Here is a 17463-nt window from a genome sequence, read left to right as displayed (position 1 = left end):
TTACGTATTTTTTTTACGTTTTTTCATGTATTTCAATTTTCAAGTCTAAAACCCATCAGAAAGACATCCAAAGGAAATTTCCTTAATTTTTGATCAATTTCAAGCTTAAAAACCATTAAGAAGACTTCCAAAGGAAATTTCCTTAATTTTTGATGAATTTCAAGCTTCCAAACCATCAAATGGGCTCTCAAAATAAAAAAAAATAATTTTTAAAAAATTTCCAAAAGACATCCAAAGCAATGATTTTTGATCAATTTCAATCAAATATTTTTACGTAATTTTTATTTATGAATTTTCAAGCTTAAGAACCATCCAAAAGACATCCAAAGCAATTTTCCATAATTTTTGATCAATTTCAAGCCTAAATTAGCTCTAAAAGCTCAAAACAAAATTTTATAAAAATTCAAAGGGTTCAAATTAAAAAAAAAATTAAAAAATTAAAGAAAAAATGTTTTAAAAAAATTAAAAAATTTTAAAAAACAGTGTAAAAAAAAATTATTAAAAAAATAAAATTTTTAAAAATTAAATTAATACAAAAATTACCTCTGAAAAAAATATTATTTCTCCAATAATCGAAAATTATGAACAGCGACACACTCTAATTCAAATTTTTCAATTTCCCAACAGCGGATACTTCAAGAACTGTCATCCAAATGTCTCAAACACCAATACACTCTCATTCCCCGAGAATTGTCACACACACAGTACACACAATCCAATCAACATTCATTCATATTTATTCAGCGAAGAAATTTTTTGTGAGTTAATTTTTTGACGGTAATTCACGCCGAAAATTCGTGAAAATCGCGTAAAAAACTGTGCAACCACAAATTCTTGTCAATCACGGAGTGTTTCGCGCAAATTCTGTGCAAAATCCCGCAGAAAAGGGCAAAAGAAAAGTCTACGGAGCTCCATAAGGCATACGACGTTCAGTGAATAGAAGAAGTTTGTACGCGAGAGGTGATATCGTTCGTGGTGTGTTTTTCTAAAGAGTGCTTGTTGTTGCTGGTGCTTTACTGCTGCTGCTGCTGCTTTTGCTATCGTTCTGTGTGCAATACCCATCATCTTTTTTCGTCGTCGTCGTCGTGTGTGTGTGGATCGACTTGTAGGTCTTTAGCAGTCACATAGAGACCTCATATATTTATGATGATGTTATTTTGTTAGTTTATTCCGACAACGACGACGACGACGTTCGAGCCGTATGTGAATGAACGATGATGATTATTATGTGTATCATTTTCATTTTTACATATGCGGTCTGTGTCGAAGTGTTAAGCACGTACCTCGACGATATCTGTGGATTGAAAAAAAATCTTGAGACATGAGTGATTGACCAGAATTTTTGGTTTCACAATTATTAGAAGAATTTTTGTGATAAATCAAAAAAAAAATAATTAAAAAATTTAATAATTTTTATTTAAATAATTTTTTAATTTAATTAAAATAATTAAAGAATTTTAATTAAATTATTTTTTTAATTTTATATTTAATTTGAATTTTTTTATTAATTAATTTTAATTTTTTAAAATTATTTTTAAGTTATTTTTTTTAAATTTTTATGAAATCTAATTCAATTTTAATATTAATTAATTTTTTAAAATTAATTTTAATTTAATTTTTTTAAAAAAAATTAAAAATAATTATTTTTAATTTATTTTAATTTTTTTAATTTTAATTTTTTAAAATTTTTAAGTTATTTTTTTTTTAAAATTTAATTTTTTTAATTAAATTAATTAATTTAATTTTAATTAAATTTAATTCTAATTTAATATTAATTAATTTTTTAAAATTTTAATTTATTTTATTTTTTTTTTTATTTTAATTAAAAATTATTTTAATTTATTTTTTTTTTCAAATTTAACTTTTTTAAAAATCAAAATTTTTTTTTCTTTTCAGTCATTTTCCTTTCAATTTCGCTGCTGTTGCCATCATCGCTGCTTGTGCCAATAATATCATTTGCTGTGCAATAACAATGTAAAGAAAAAAAAAAGCTGAAAAACAACAAAAAAAAGTGAAAAATATTGATTAGTGCACTTTTGTTTAGACAAGTGAAGAGAAAAATCGAAAGAAGAACAAGCTTCTAATCTTTTCGAGTGCCAAGCACGGTTCATTTCTTGCCATATTTATACTTATTATTATTGTTATGTGTGTACAGTAAATAACATTCTAATTGGATTTCTTCATATCTCTAACATAACAACAACAACAACAACAAATACACAACAGAACAACACGCTAGTCATTCAGTCAGTTACATACATGAGTTGTATGGGTTTGCAAAGCAGTAAATGTTTCTTTATCAACGTCGTCAACTTTATTATTATCAAAGAGGAAAATGTGTGGTAAGTACGAATTATTATTAGTAATGTGCTCTCTTGTTACATTTTTATTATTATTTTTTTTTTGTATCGAGCGAGAGACTTTGTTAGGTAGCGTTTTATTGTTGATTGAATGAATGAGAGTTTTTGAGATGTGAGGTTTTTTCTTGATGGTTTGAGAAAATTTTACAAGAATTTGTGAAAAAAAAATTCGAATTATTGAAAAATATTTATTTTAAAAAAATTAAAATTTAATAAAAAAAATAATTAATTTAATATTTTTTACTATTTTTAATAATTTAATTAATTTATTTAAATAATTAATTTATTTATTTTATTTTTAATTATTTTCATGATTAATTTAATTAAAATAATTAAATTAATTTTTTATTAAATTTAAATTTTTTTACATTATAAATAATGAGAAAAAATTGGAAGAAAACGAGGAAGAAAATTGAAACTTTTTTCTACAAATTCATTAAAGTCTTATTTTGTACAAAAATTTAATACAATTTTTGCCAATTTTTCCAATCCATTTTTTTTATATCAATTTTTTAATCCATTATTTTTTGTTTGATTTATTTAAATTTCTTGAAAAATTATTTTTAAAAAAATTAAATTCAAAGAATTTATATCTATATATACATATTTTAGGTAAGAAAATAATTTTTTTGGCAATAAAATTAATTTTTTCCATTAATTTTTAATTTTTTTTAGAAAAAACTATTATATTTTACAAATATTTTTTTTAAATAGGTATAAGTTTTAATTTTTTTTATTTAAAAGTTTGTTGAACAAAAATTTTTTTTTTCAATAATAAAAAAAATTAAAGTCATCGAATTTATAAATTAATTAAAAATTAAATTCAATTTAAAAATTATGAATAATAAATTTTATTTTTTTTTTAATTTTTATTTTAATTAAATTTTATATTATTTATTTAATTTTTCAATATTTTTTATTAACTATTCAGAATAATACTTTTTTAATTATTTTTTGAGTTCTTGGCAAAGTTTTTTTTTATTAAAATTCCTTTTTTAAAAAATAAATATTTATTTTTAGAAAAAATATAAAATTCTCATAATTTTTCAAGTAAAGCTCTTTAAGAGCTAATATTAATTTAAATTAAATAAAATAAAAATTTAAAATATTAAAACAAATCAATGAAAAATAATATTAAAAAAATAAAAAAAAAAATATTAAAAAAATTAAAATAGTTATATTAATAATTTTTTAATTAAAAAAAAAATAAAATTTAATAATAAAACAACAATTTACAAAAAAATGTTCAAATTTAACTAACATATATTTTTTTAAAAATTATTTTCTATTTAAAATAAAATTAAAAAAAAATAATTTCAATAAGAAAAAAGCAAAATAATTGTAAAAGAATAATTTTTATGACTTAAATTGAAAAAATCTTTCAAAAGATAAAAATTAAAGCTTTAAAAAATTTGTCGAGTCACGTTACAAGACAAAATTACAAGAAAACATCGCAAATTGTCACTCTTATTCGCCTCTAATCAAGCAAATTCTATACGCGCGCGCTCAAACTCCCACACAACCTGTTGCGCAAATGTCACGCTAATTTTTTTCTTCTTTTTTGTCAAATTGTTCTAACGCGCGCACAACGAACGAACAAAAATTCCGTAACTATCAGACATATTTTTTTTTCTTACACATGACAAAGACTGACCTATTTAACTATTTCAACAAGATGCATTTGTACGTCGTCCGTCGTCGTTGCCCGTATGCGAATGCAGTTACTAACTGGTGTGAGTAAAATATGTAAACACACAATAAAATTAGAGAAGATAGTTTTCTGTAAATATATTTCTGCTGCTAGATTACAAAAAAGTATTTTTCGTGTGTGAGTGCGCGCGCTGCAAAAGTAATAACCGCCACGGACGTTTTCATATTTCTTCGATTTTTTTTTTGTTTCGTTCGCCTCGCACAAATTACAACTATTGTTACTATTATTATTGCAAATGCGCGTGTTTCTCAAAAGAGACAAATAATGCGCCTGCCATATTTGAAAATGTGTTGGACTCACTTACGACGCTGCGTCGCTCGTATGGAATTGACGATCTAACGAATGTTTTTGTCCTTGTTCTAAATTCTTATTTACTCTCGGTGTGTTTAATAATATTGTTATTATTTTATTTTATAGTTCTGTACAAGTCAGGCATAGAGCGAACGCGAAGTGTGACGTGGTTGAATGTATCGGTAGATGATTAGCTGGAGTCTGCAAAAATTATATTTACATGACGAGAGAGGTTGATAATGTGACATGACGTGACATAAGACAGAAAAATTAGAATTATTAATTGGTTTTTGTGTGAGGTTTTTGCTTTGAGATGTTAAAAGACTCTTTGCTGAATTTAATTTTGAGAAAATTCATTTTATTTTGAGTTTTTGTTTGTTTTCTTGTCATATTTTCACTGCTGAATACGCAAAACTAACGATATTCAAAATTTGCTGAATAAGTTGAAAATTTGAAATTTGCTGAATAAGTTGAAAATTTGCTGAATTAGTTTGGAATTTGTTGCATTTTTGAGTTTTTGTTTGTTTTCTTTTCATTTTCTTATTGGTTATTTCTTATTACATGAAGTTAGCAAATAACTTTAAGATTTGCTGAATACATAAAATTTGCTGAATTGCTAAGTTACTCGAAAATTTGCTGAATTACTTCAAAATATAATCTCATTACTAAAAAAATAGATGTTTTTTGTTTTTAATTCATCGAATTTCATATATTCAGCTAATTCAGCAAAATTTATATTAAATCAGCAAGTTTTACATTTTGATTTTTTTTTGTAATTAAATTTTTTTTTAATAAAATAAATTTAATTATTTTTTTAGTAAATAAAAATTTAATTTAATAATTTTAAATTAATTTAATTTAAATAATTATGTAAAAAAAATTTTATTAAAAAAATTTAATAAAATATATTTAAAAAAAATAATTATAGAAAAATACTAATTTTATTTTATTTTATTAAAAAAATATTTAATTAAATTTTACTTTAAATTTTTTTTCAATTGAAAAAATACTTTTATTTGCTCTGAAAATGATTTTTTTCAAAGAATTTTTTTAATTTTTAGTAAGATATTATTTATTTTTTTTAAAATTAAAGTTATTAAACTTTTGTAAAAAAAATTAAATTGAAAGAAAATATTTTTTTCCCAAATTTAAGATTATTTCTTAAAATCTTCGTAAAATTCCAATAAAAAATTTTTTTAATGCCATTTAATATTTGAATCAAAACTAGATTCCATGCTTCAGATTCATTACTTTGCTATTTCAAAGCGAAATAATTCCTCTAATTATTCTCCATTTAATCAAGCCATAAACCGCAGATCAAAAAGATTTAATCCAAGCACTTGTTTGGAATCCATTAAAACAAACATTCTTGATCAATGATCACTTTTTTTTATTGCCCGTTGCTGCTTCGCTGTTGAATGTCAGTGCGATCATTACAATTATTTTTCCATGAAAAATCATAAAAAAAAAATCGCGCCATTGAAACTCTTGCCCTTGGAATTTCTCATCGTGATTATTTTTACATTGTTCAACATCGCTTTTTTCCCATAAAGTTGATAACACACGAAAAACTGCAACTTCATTAATTTTATATTAAATCCGAAAATTACGACAGAGGCCGCAGCATCATCATCATCATCATCATTTAACGAAGAACGCTAATTAACTTCGGTCACATTTTGATCGAGAACAAAAAAAAACTGCAAATTTTTTTCGTATTGTTAGCGAAGGTACGCCACAGACTCACACATCGACTGCAAATAATGCAACGTAATAATAATTCACATGCAATATACATTTCAATGTCAAAGAATGATGCAGCTCTTTGTTGTTGTCATTTGTTGTGTGTGGTTCAAATAAATCATTTTTCAACGTCGTTGTTGCGCTTTTGGCCAAACTGATGCAGAAAAATGACATTGAATCATCACATTTTTTGTTCAAGCTGCGTGTGATGTTTTTTCTAAATAAATAAAAAAAATTGTCGGAAAACACGCAAGAACTGCAACTTGGAAATTTTTTTCGCACTTTAGAAAAATTTGGATTTTCTGTAAATATTTTGATTAAAAGTCGATTAAGCCAAACACGTGTTAATGCATTTTGCACCACAACACACACAAAAAATATTGATTTGCATGTTGTTGTTGCGATTCTTGTTGGTCATGTGTGTGTCGTGGCTGTTATATAATGCGCGCCGCAGTAAATGTACGACTGACAAGTGTTCTCGTTTTTTCGGTGAGAAAAGGGGCAGTTGAGGTGTGTTCATGAGCAATTTGACCTTAATTGGGTTTTAATTTATGGCTAATTTTCGTTTTGACCACATGCAGTGAGATGGAAGGATTTTTTAGAAGAAAATCTATGGAAAATTTCTTTTAATGAGATTTTGAAAAATTATGAATAAAAAATAAATTTTAATATTTTTTTTATTTTGAGATACACATTTTTACTAAAATTCTATGAAAATTTGAAATTTGCTGAATATAAAAAATTGCCGAATATAAAAAATTTTGCTGAATATAGAAAATTTTCCGAATTTATTAAAAAATCGAAGCTCGTAAGCACGAAAATTTATTTTGAAATTTTTTTTAAACCGAAATTTGTAAAATAAGAAGATTGCTGAATAGACTAAAAATGTAAATTTCACTGAATGCAAAAATTTTCGTTAACAAATTTTTAATTTCCTTAATTGACTTTTAATATAATTAAAAAAAATTGCTAAATTGTGCTGAATTAGTGATTTTTTTTTAAATTTAGTTTAATTGATTAATTTGCTGAATTAAACAAAGATTGAAAATTTGCTGAATCGGAAGAAAATTTAAAATTTGCTGAATTGAAATAAAAAATTTGCTGAATTGAACGAAGATCGAAACTTTGCTGAATTAAAAGAAAACTTAAAATTTGCTGAATTAAATCAAAATAAAAATTTTGCTGAATTGAAAGACAATTTAAATATTGCTGCATTGAATAAAAATAAAAAAAATTCTGAATTAAATGAAAAATAAAAATTTTGCTGAATTAAAGAAAATTTGAAAATTGCTGAATTGAATGGAAGTAAAAAATTTGCTGAATTAGCTGAAAACCCAAAATTTGCTGAACAAGTTAAATACTTCTTCATTTTCTTTCAAAAAATAAATTTTTCAACTATCCCTTGGCTTGTATCATACCATTAATAGTCCAAACTACATACACACATAGACAAATGAGTTAAAACATTTGTTTCCAATCAACATGATCGCATCATATCCACTGCAATTTATTTTCAATGCAAATGCATTAGCAAAAAATTCAAATTCAAAACTAAAAGCTATTTAGATTTTTTTTTCATTCCTTCTCTCTTTGCAAATTTTATTATGCACAGAGCTCTTTTCAGCAGCGCGCCGCACACAGCAACACAAAAATTAATCACACTTCACCTTTCAATGATAATTCAAAGAAAACAGTTCAAGTAAAACATCTTTTCGCGCAAAAAATAAACTCTGCACTCGCAAAGTGCACAACGACGAACGACGACGTTCGGCTGGCTATTATTACTTTTGTACTTTTATTAGATTTTATGGGCATTTTAGTTTTATAAATTGCAAAAAGTATTATATTATGACTGCATTCACTGATATGATTACATGCAACGCTCCGGCACATCCACAGAGCTACGAGACGCGTTCATTTGCGCTATTTAAAAAATGTTAAAGTGGGCATTGATGCTTGCATTGTCAGTCATGATAATAATTGCAAGTATCTTGGAATTATGCTTGCTCGATTTGACCTTTAGGCACACAGGGATTTTTCGCGTCGTTCGCTTTGAGAAATCTTTTAATGATGCGGGAGAAACAACATGATGTCACGTGTTCCGATGCAGCATCTGGTTTTTCGGTACGTTCGCTCAGTTGACTGATAGATAGATATGACTGTTTATAGATGACATGTTTGCCATGGAATGGATTAGAATGAATTCTTAATGTAACCCTGGGATTGCTGCAATGCTCGTATGTTCGTTCAGATGCCCTTATTTAATGATTTTTTTTTGCGCTGCTCTGATGTTTAAACATGAAACTCGTGAAGTTAGAAACCGAGCATAAATGGAAAAGAACCTAGAGGAAAGCAATTTGAGTCGTATAAGGAGAACCATCAAGGTAAAAGCTCAGCGGAGATCGAATGAGAAGATAAAAAATCAAGGAAACTTGGTTTTCATGGATAAGAAAATCTCAGGAGGGTTTTTAAATTACATTATATGAAAAAATCTCAATTTTAAGGACTTTTTTCATAAAATATTTTTTTTTATTTTTTATTAAGTTTTAAAAAGTATAAATTTAAGTTTTAATTATTTTTCAAAAAATTTCATTTTAAAAATAAAAATAAAATTTTAAAAAATTTTTGTTATTTAAAAAAATATTTACATTAAAAAAATAAATAATTAAATTAATAATTGATTAATTAAATATAATTAAATTTTTTTAATTAAAAAAATAATTAGGTAATTTGAAAAATATTTTTGATTAAAAAATTAAATTTAAAATTTTGAAAATTAAAAAAATTAATTAATTTTAAAATTTTTGCACTGAAAATATTTTTTTTAATTTCTTAAAGAATTATATTTAAATTCAAAGATATTTTAGAATTTTAATTTCATCATTTTATGTAACTTCTTTGATAAACAATGACTCATAGTATACATTTTTCGTTACATAGCATAAACTTGAAAACCACAAAATGTCTCTATCAAACCTCGATAATTTCTTTTCTGCTTCTTATCGGTTTTTAAAATAAAAAAAAATTAAATTCAACCCAAAAACAAAAAAAAAATCGCGAAAAATATTCTTTTTTTCAATTGAAATAACAAAATAATTCAAGAAAAGACACAAAGAACGCCATTTTGTTCCTTTATTTAATAAAAAACTCCCATAAACCGCAACAAGGACTCCTGCCAATCATCAATTGAATCACATTCCAACCTTGACAAATCTCTCAATTCTATTTATACTTCTCCGCGCTGTAAAATAATAAGCAATAATTAGATCTCAACAATTGATTGTGAAATGAATCAAAAAACAGTCAAATGTCATTAAATTAACCATAAAAAGGTTATCAATCACTGCAATCGATCTTCGAGACAAACAAACGACGGCGACATCTAGAATTCTTCTTGTCATAACTTTATAAACTTTAATTGCATCGCATCGAAGGTTCTCATGAATTTATTCAATTCTCTCTGTGGAACGCATCTGTTTCTGTTCTAGTTTTTCTAATATTTTTTTTTGTACAGTACTTACTCGAAAAAAAAATCAAGAGCGCGCTATAATTCTCCATTAATTGCATTACAACACACACAATTTTGCCGCTTGTTGCTCGTCTAATAGATAAGTGACTCTTTTAACCACACACACACACACTGCCGTACCGTACATACCGTACGTACCGCTATACTCGAGTATGGCGAATATTGCGCGCTTGTTACAGATATGGGTTAATTTTTGTTGTTTTGTATATTAAATAATAATTCCATCGACTACGAGACATCCAAGTTAGGTAGCGTTGCATTTATTTAAGAATATTTATTATTATTATTTTAGAAAAAAGAAATAATAATATTGCCTACACATACCCATACGCGCCGTACAGTACAGAGCTACGAGCTGTATGGGAATGGCGCGTCTCTCTCGATTACTTCGTCCATTACTTTCGGTGCTGGATTCGGGTTTTCGTGTGATACAGACGAAAAATTTATTGTAGTAAGTAATGAGCACTATCTATTAGTCGCCTTGTTAAAATAGTTGTTGTTACATTTGGAACGTACCTACTGCAGTTTTGTCTATGACTGTGACTCTGACGCACCTTGACACGCTTTTTGAATCTATAAAATGCACTTTTTGTGCGAGTTGTGTGTGTTTATAAGAAAGAAGTTGCAATGAAATTGAAATGTGCATTTATGAGTGTGATGGCGAGTTTTAGAATTTTTTTTTGTGGCAATTAGGCAGGAAGTTTATTTCTTTTTGATCTAATAATATTCTTTTCTACTGTTTAAAAGAAATTAATAATTTTTAAAAAAATATTTATTTAAAAAAAAATTACAAAACTTTCAAAAATTTTTAATGTTTGAAAAAATTACCGAAAATAAGTTAATTTATTTAATTTGAATATTCTTAAATAATTTTTAAATATTTAGATTGTCAGAATTAAATTTTCCAAAAAATTCTAATTTTTAATATTTTTCTAGTTTTTTTTTATTTTAAATTTTTAATTGTTTAATTTTTTTTAAATAATTTGATATGAATTAAAATTTGAAATTCGCACTTTAGCTAATTCATATAATTATTTTCTGAAAAAAAATATAAATAAATTAATTTAAATTAAATTTTATTAATTAAATTAGATTTTATTTATATTTTTACATTTTCAGAAGAAAATTTTTGTAACATCTATTAAAACTGACAGTTTTTGTTTAAAATTCATAAAAAAAAACAAAATTTAAAAAAATTAATAAAAATTTGAGAATCGCCTTCATGCTAATTCAATTTTCAAATATAACTACCGTTTCCCATCGAAAAAAAATAAGTTAAATAATTTATTTTTGATAACAAAAATTATTAAATTTTAAAATTTTAATTAAATTTTAATAATTAAATTATTATTTTTTTTAATTTAATTAATTTTTTAAATTAAAAAAAAAATTATTTAATTAAACTAAATTATTTTTTAAGAAACAAAAATTGATTAAAATTATTAATTATTATTTAATTAAAAAAAATTAATTAAATAAAATTTAAAAAAAATTATTTTTAAATAAAATTTACCATTGAGATTTTTTTTAAATTTTGATAAGAATTTTAATTTAACTTTTTTTTAAATTTTATTTTAAATTGAAAAAAAAATAAATTTAAATTAAATTAAATTATTAAATAATAAAAATTAATTTTTATTTTTTTAAAATTAATTTAAAATTTTATTTTTAAAATGAGAATTTATTTATTTATAATGAGAATTTTTCAATTTTAATAATTTTGGAAAAATATTTTTTTATAAAAAAAAATAAAATTAAAAATGAATGAAAATTAAAAAAAAAATTCTAAAAAAAGGAAGAAATAAAAAAAAACAAGTCGTCTCCATCGTATCATTCGCAAAATCTAACATCCTCTACCTAATCATCACCCAATTAATCTCCGATCATGAGCATATCACTTGCTGCACTTTGCTACTTTTCCATTCAACATCCACATAAATTACCGCTCGCCATCGACACACGATCTCTCGGAGCATGTGAAAAACTAACCGCACGACACTTTTGTGTACTCGACTCCAATCATGGACATCATGTTGCTCGCATGAAAACAACAACATTGAAAAGCCTTTTAAATTACTCGCGCATACGAGCAACTCGAAAACATTTTTTGCACATATTTGGCTTAAGAATTGCTCGTACAGCTCGACTCAAGAATAAGAAGGACTTCAAGTTCTATCGTCGTCATGTGATGTCTCTCAAGCTCTGTTTTAGGCATTCAAGCGAGTAACGAGCGCGCGCGAGACACTTTACAAGCAGCGCAAACACAAAAAAGAAGGTAAAGTCTATCAATTAAGTGAATTGCCTTGACATCGAAAATGCGCGCAACATACGCGAAAAAAAAAGTTTGGTTCGGATTTTCTGCATATTTAGTTCTCCCATACACGGCGAACGGAGCTGCGAGCGTACAAAATTGCCCTGGTTAGATAATTGGTCCGTAAATATGAATGTCGTGGCTTTGACTTACAATTTTTTTTTGAAGTGTCGTGACGTGAGTTGTTGCTCGAATGGTAGCAATCGAACCACGTGAGAAAAATTTTTGAAAAAGTTTTTCGCGCGCTTTGATGACGTCAAGTTGAAATTAATTTCTAAATGCACTTTCGACTTTAACTGCTCTTTTATTGATTTTTGTGTGCGAAAAGAGCAGATTAAAAATTCAGAATTGAGATTTTGTGCGAAAATTTACAATATTTACATTATTATGGTTTCGGTCGGTTATATAATAATTTTAATCGTTGATCGTTATTATTATTACAATATTGTTGGAAGTGGGAGTAAAGAATATAAAGTCTGGCTTGCTAGATTTATTGTTGAATCATTCAATTGATGGAAGGTCATATCGCTTGTAAATGTCATGAAATGCTTTGAGAACTGCTTTTTAGATTTTTTTTTTCGTGCTATTGGTGATCTTTAAATTTGTTAAAAGAGATTTTTCGGAATAAAAAATTAGGTATTATTTTTTTTTAATTTATTTTTTTTTCTTATTTAAATTAACTTTTTAAAAATTTTATTTTAAATAAAAAAAAAAAATAAATAATTTGATAAAAATAAATCAAATTTAATAATTAATTTTAAAATAATTAAATAAATTTATTAAAATTTTTAATTAAATTAAATAAATAAATTAAAATGCTTAAAAACGTTAAAAATGTAAATCTTAAAATTTTTCTTCTCACATGAATTTAATAGTTTTAATTTAAAATAAAAAAATTGATAAGTTTCTTAAAAAAAAAATAAAAATAAAATAAATAAATGAATTAAAAATAAAAAAAATAAAATAAAAAAAATAAATAAAAATAAAATAAAATAAATAAATAAATTTAATTTATTTATTTTTCAGAAAAAATTTCATGAAGTATAAATTCTGTTCTAACGGAACAAATTAATATAATTTTGTGAATTTTTATTCTTTAAATTAAAAAATTAAAATAATTTTCTTTAAAAATTTCACGATTTAAAGGATTTCTTGTCAAATTTATGATTATTATTTGACAATCATGAGATTTTCAAAGAATTAATTATTTGTCGTGACACTTCTGATTTAATATTAACTTGTTTATTTCAACGTTAAATCTGAATATTTCTCCAATTTCTACGAAAAAACGGCATCCTTGAAGCATTCTAATAACATTCATGGAAAAGTACTTGTTTAATAAAATTTAATTAAAAATTAAAGAAATTTTTTTCATTAATTTTAATTCATTTGAAAAAAAAGGCATTGAAAAAAAAATTTTTTTTGTTAGAATTAATTTCAGAATTAATTTTTTTGTGAATATACTGCTTTGTTTTAATAAAATTTCAGTCCCCAATGACGAAAAATTAATATAAAAAAAAATATTTTCAAATTTTTAAAATTTTTGCCTTCATTTGGAAAAATTTTCAAATTACCTAATTTATTTTTAAATAGGTAATATTTTAAATCTAAATAATTAAATTATAAAAAAATAAATTTTAGTATTTTATTTCAATATTTTTTAAATTAAGGAACTCTAAATTTAAAGATTTCAATCATTTTAATTATAAAAATATTTTAAAAATTAGATTATAGATAAAAAAAATTTTTCATTAATTTAAATTAATTTTTTTTTTACATTTTATATATAATTTTTTTTATAAAAAATATAATTTTAAAAAATTTAAAAATATTTTTTTTATTAGATCATTAAAATCTTTCAATTTAAAGTTCCTTAATTTAAAAATATTAAAAAAATACTAAAAATATATTTTTTTTATATTTAAATATTTAGATTTAAAAAACTATTTATTTAAAAAATTACCCACGTTGATTTCTTGAGCTTCTTGCATAAATAAAAATTCTTGAATATCCCATTTTTTCTCTGGAAATCCATCTAACATGTTTAAAATTTCCCAAAAGAGCCCTCGTCTGGTTTTTCTTAATTAAAACTAATTAATAAAAAAATCTTCGCCATTAATAACAACTTTAAGATGCACTTTTCTGCAGTTAACGCATTAGTTTAGAACAAAATCTGGTTTTTCTCACATTTCATGATTGGTACAAGGCAAACGACGATAAATGGAGACGCCTTGTTTTTTCTTCAATTTTTAAGCTTTTTTCTTAATTTCTTTCTAATTTCATGAATTTTAGCAAAAATTTCAAATAACGTAAAAATTTTCGTTAAAAAAGATGAAAAAAGTGACAATCATCGATCCAGTTGATGATTCCCGAAGCAGAAGAAGATCGCCGAGTCTTCTCCACACACGCGAGTTGCACATTTGTGTGCGGTTTTTGTTTTGTGTGCATGCTGACAAACACAAATAACAATATTTGCACTAGAATGCTCCGTGTTAGAGAATATCTCTGTACTTACACCTCTTTTGTGTCTCTATCGGCAGCGCGCGAAATAGATGCACTTCGTGTGTGTGTGCGAGCTTCAACAACTACAACAACAACAATTCAAACCTTTTTTTGTGTAAAGTTTATTGAAAGACCATTTGGTTATTTGTTAGACGCGAGTGTTGTGCTGCTGTTGATGCAGTTTTGTTGATTTAGTCACCATGCACCGAATCATTTTAGAGTTTGCCGTCAAATGGTTAAGACATTAATTTGTTAGAACTCTCGCGCGAATTAAAAGTTTTTTTTTGCTGTGTTCGGTTCTGTACTCGTTCGATTTTTTTTTTTTGAGCGCGATCATTATCGAGAACGCGTAGAATAGTGAAAAAAATTCAAAAAGTGCCATAAAAGAGACAATCATTGTGTAAAAAAAACTTCAATATTTAAAAAAAAAAATAAAAAATAAATATTTGTCTTTTTTTTGTGAAATGTGAGCTAAATAAAAATTTTTTTACAAAAAAAAAAATTATTTCAAAAAATAAAAAAAAAATTAATATTGACTGATGAAAAGTCAAATTACGCGCGATATTGAGGAAGAACAAAATTTACTTTATTATTATGATGAAAAAAGACGCAGAAGATAGCGATCAACAACAAAGCTCGTCGTCTTCTCATGTCTCGCTTCGGGGACGGAACGTGTGTGTGTGTCGCTCTGTATTTGTGTCTAAAGTGACGCAAAAAGTGATGTGATGTGCAGAAAATAGAGTAAAATTGTAATGAAACTGCTCGCGTCTATTTAGTGGCAAAAGCAGAGCACTTTTTCAAATGAAATTATTATTATTTAGAGTAATGAGTGACAACGGAAATTTGTTTTGCGAATGTTAGTTAAATGATGGTCGCTGTTTGTGAGACGATTTCTTACATTTTGTTGCTTTTTGGAATGCAGTGATGTGCATTTAAAAATTTTTTTAAATTTTAATTTAATTTTTTTAAAATAATTTTTAAAAAATAATTTTTTTTTAAACAAAAAAATATTGAAAAAAATTAATTTAAAATTTTAAATTTAATTAAAAAACTTTTTTTTTTTTAAAATTAATTTTAAAAATATTTTTTAAATATTTTCAAATAATTTTAATTTTTTTTTTATTTAAAAAAAATATTTTTTTATTTTACAATTAATTTTAAATTTTTATTTCATAAAAAAATATTTCAAATTTAGCTCTTATGAATTTTTAACGCAATCTATTGTTAAAATATTTTTTTAAATATTTATATAAGAAATTAATTTTAATTTTAATTCTATTCTAATTCTAATTTTAATTTTAACTTCAATTTAAAAAATATAATTTTAATTTAAAATTTTTAATTATTTTAAATACGAGTTCAAAATTTCTTATAAAGCGCCATCTAACGTCAAAACTATTTTTTTTTAAATTCTTTTTAGATTTTTGAAGTTTGTAATAAAATTGAGGCTTTTTTAATTTCTAAAGTTCAAATTTATTAATAGAAAAATTTCATTTAAAAAAATTAATGAAGTGCCATCTACCGTCAAAATTTAAATTTTCTCAAAAAATTCTTTTAGAATTTCAAAAATTTTATAAAAATTGAAATCTTTGAACGACAATTACTATTTTTCAAACTTAAGAATTAAATATCTTTTAGAAACAAAAAAATCTTTAAGCGCCATCTAACGTCAAAAAAAATTTTTTTTAAATATTTTCTTATAAAGGTTCGAAAATGTTTACTAATATTAAAATCTTTAAACCAAATTGTTGTTTTAATTAAGATTTTTAACATAAGGAGTAAAATTTCTTAAAAAAAAAAATTGGTAAAGCGCCATCTAATGTCAAATTTTAAATATTTTTGAATTTTTTCAAATATTTCCTTATAAAAGTACGAAAATTTGTATCAATATTAAAATCTTTTAACCAAAAATAATTTTTATTAACTTAAAATCTAAAATTTCCTTCAGAAATAAAAAAAAACAATTAAGCGCCATCTATCGTCAAAATTTATTTTGTTTTTAAATTTCTTCATGAAAATTCTGAAATTTGTACTAAAATTAACTTTTTTTGTGGTTCAAATTAATCTTAGAGCAAAATGTCATTAAAAAAAGATAAAAAAATTAATAAAGCGCCATCTAACGTCAAAATTTAATTTTTTAAAAAATTTTCTTATAAAAGTTTGAATATTTGTATAAAAAGCTTTGAACCAAAATAATTTTTCTTTCAATTGAAGAACTAAAATTTCTTTTATAAACAAAAAAAAATTATTAAAGCGCCATCTACCGTCAAAAAAAAACTCTTCCTAAACAAAAATCTATTTCACCATCCCTGTAAAAAGCAACAAAAATTGTCTGCCCATTGTCCATGATGATAGTTTTGTTACACTGATCGTTCACATGATGCATCTGCAATGTGTGATGCGAAGAGAACGAACAGAACAACAACAAGTAGCATCATCATCGTTCGTGCCGCGCCGTAACAATAATAAAACAAATATTAACTTTTGCTGGTCTAGCAAAAAAAAAACCTAAACGAAATTTAGTGTTTAGACGAGTGTGGAACTGAACAGAATTTTAGTAGTTTTCTTCTGTTTGTTAGTCGTCGCGGGTTCTTGTTGTGAAAATAATTTTTATTAAATATTATTTTTTTTTGCGGCTGTACGAAGGTCTGTGTCAGGTACGTGGTACGACGCGATGTAATGTTTATCACATATGAATCTAATGGGAACGTATCTATTCTGCGAGTCGTGCAGAGATAGTTTGGTTCGGTTCTTCGTACAGCGACGAGCGACGTAAATAAATAGAAAAAAAAGACTTTGTTTGTAATATAATAAAATATAAGTTAAATAGTTGTGTGTTTTTAAAGAGTTTCGAATGAGATGAAAAGCATTCGCGTTCCGGAGAAGATCGAAGCAGAAGCGTACGTTGCAAGAAAGAGATCTTTTGTGCGTTTCCGTACGAACCACAGTCGCATACAGACACAAAAGTTCTGTTCCATCCCGAAAAAAAAATATTCTAATATGTAAAAATTTTACA

At 24.5% G+C, this 17463-nt stretch overlaps 1 protein-coding gene across 3 annotated transcripts in view; it reads left to right on the top strand.

Annotated features, from left to right (window-relative positions):
• Positions 1–713: 713 nt before the first annotated feature.
• LOC134830575 (uncharacterized) overlaps positions 714–17463 on the top strand; it is a 34534-nt gene continuing 17784 nt past the window's right edge. The window contains exons 1-2 of one of the 3 annotated variants that reach the window (XM_063844108.1): positions 714–758; positions 1897–2342. The gene's annotated coding sequence lies outside the window, so the exon portion shown is untranslated. Of the gene's footprint in view, positions 759–1896; positions 2343–14684; positions 14848–17335; positions 17348–17463 lie in introns of those variants that run through there. The other 2 variants (XM_063844107.1, XM_063844106.1) reach the window with 2 other exon arrangements.

This window comes from Culicoides brevitarsis, chromosome 2 (genome assembly GCF_036172545.1).
Source record: "Culicoides brevitarsis isolate CSIRO-B50_1 chromosome 2, AGI_CSIRO_Cbre_v1, whole genome shotgun sequence".
Taxonomy (NCBI): Eukaryota; Metazoa; Arthropoda; class Insecta; order Diptera; family Ceratopogonidae; genus Culicoides; species Culicoides brevitarsis.
This window is presented reverse-complemented; position numbering and strand designations above follow the sequence as displayed.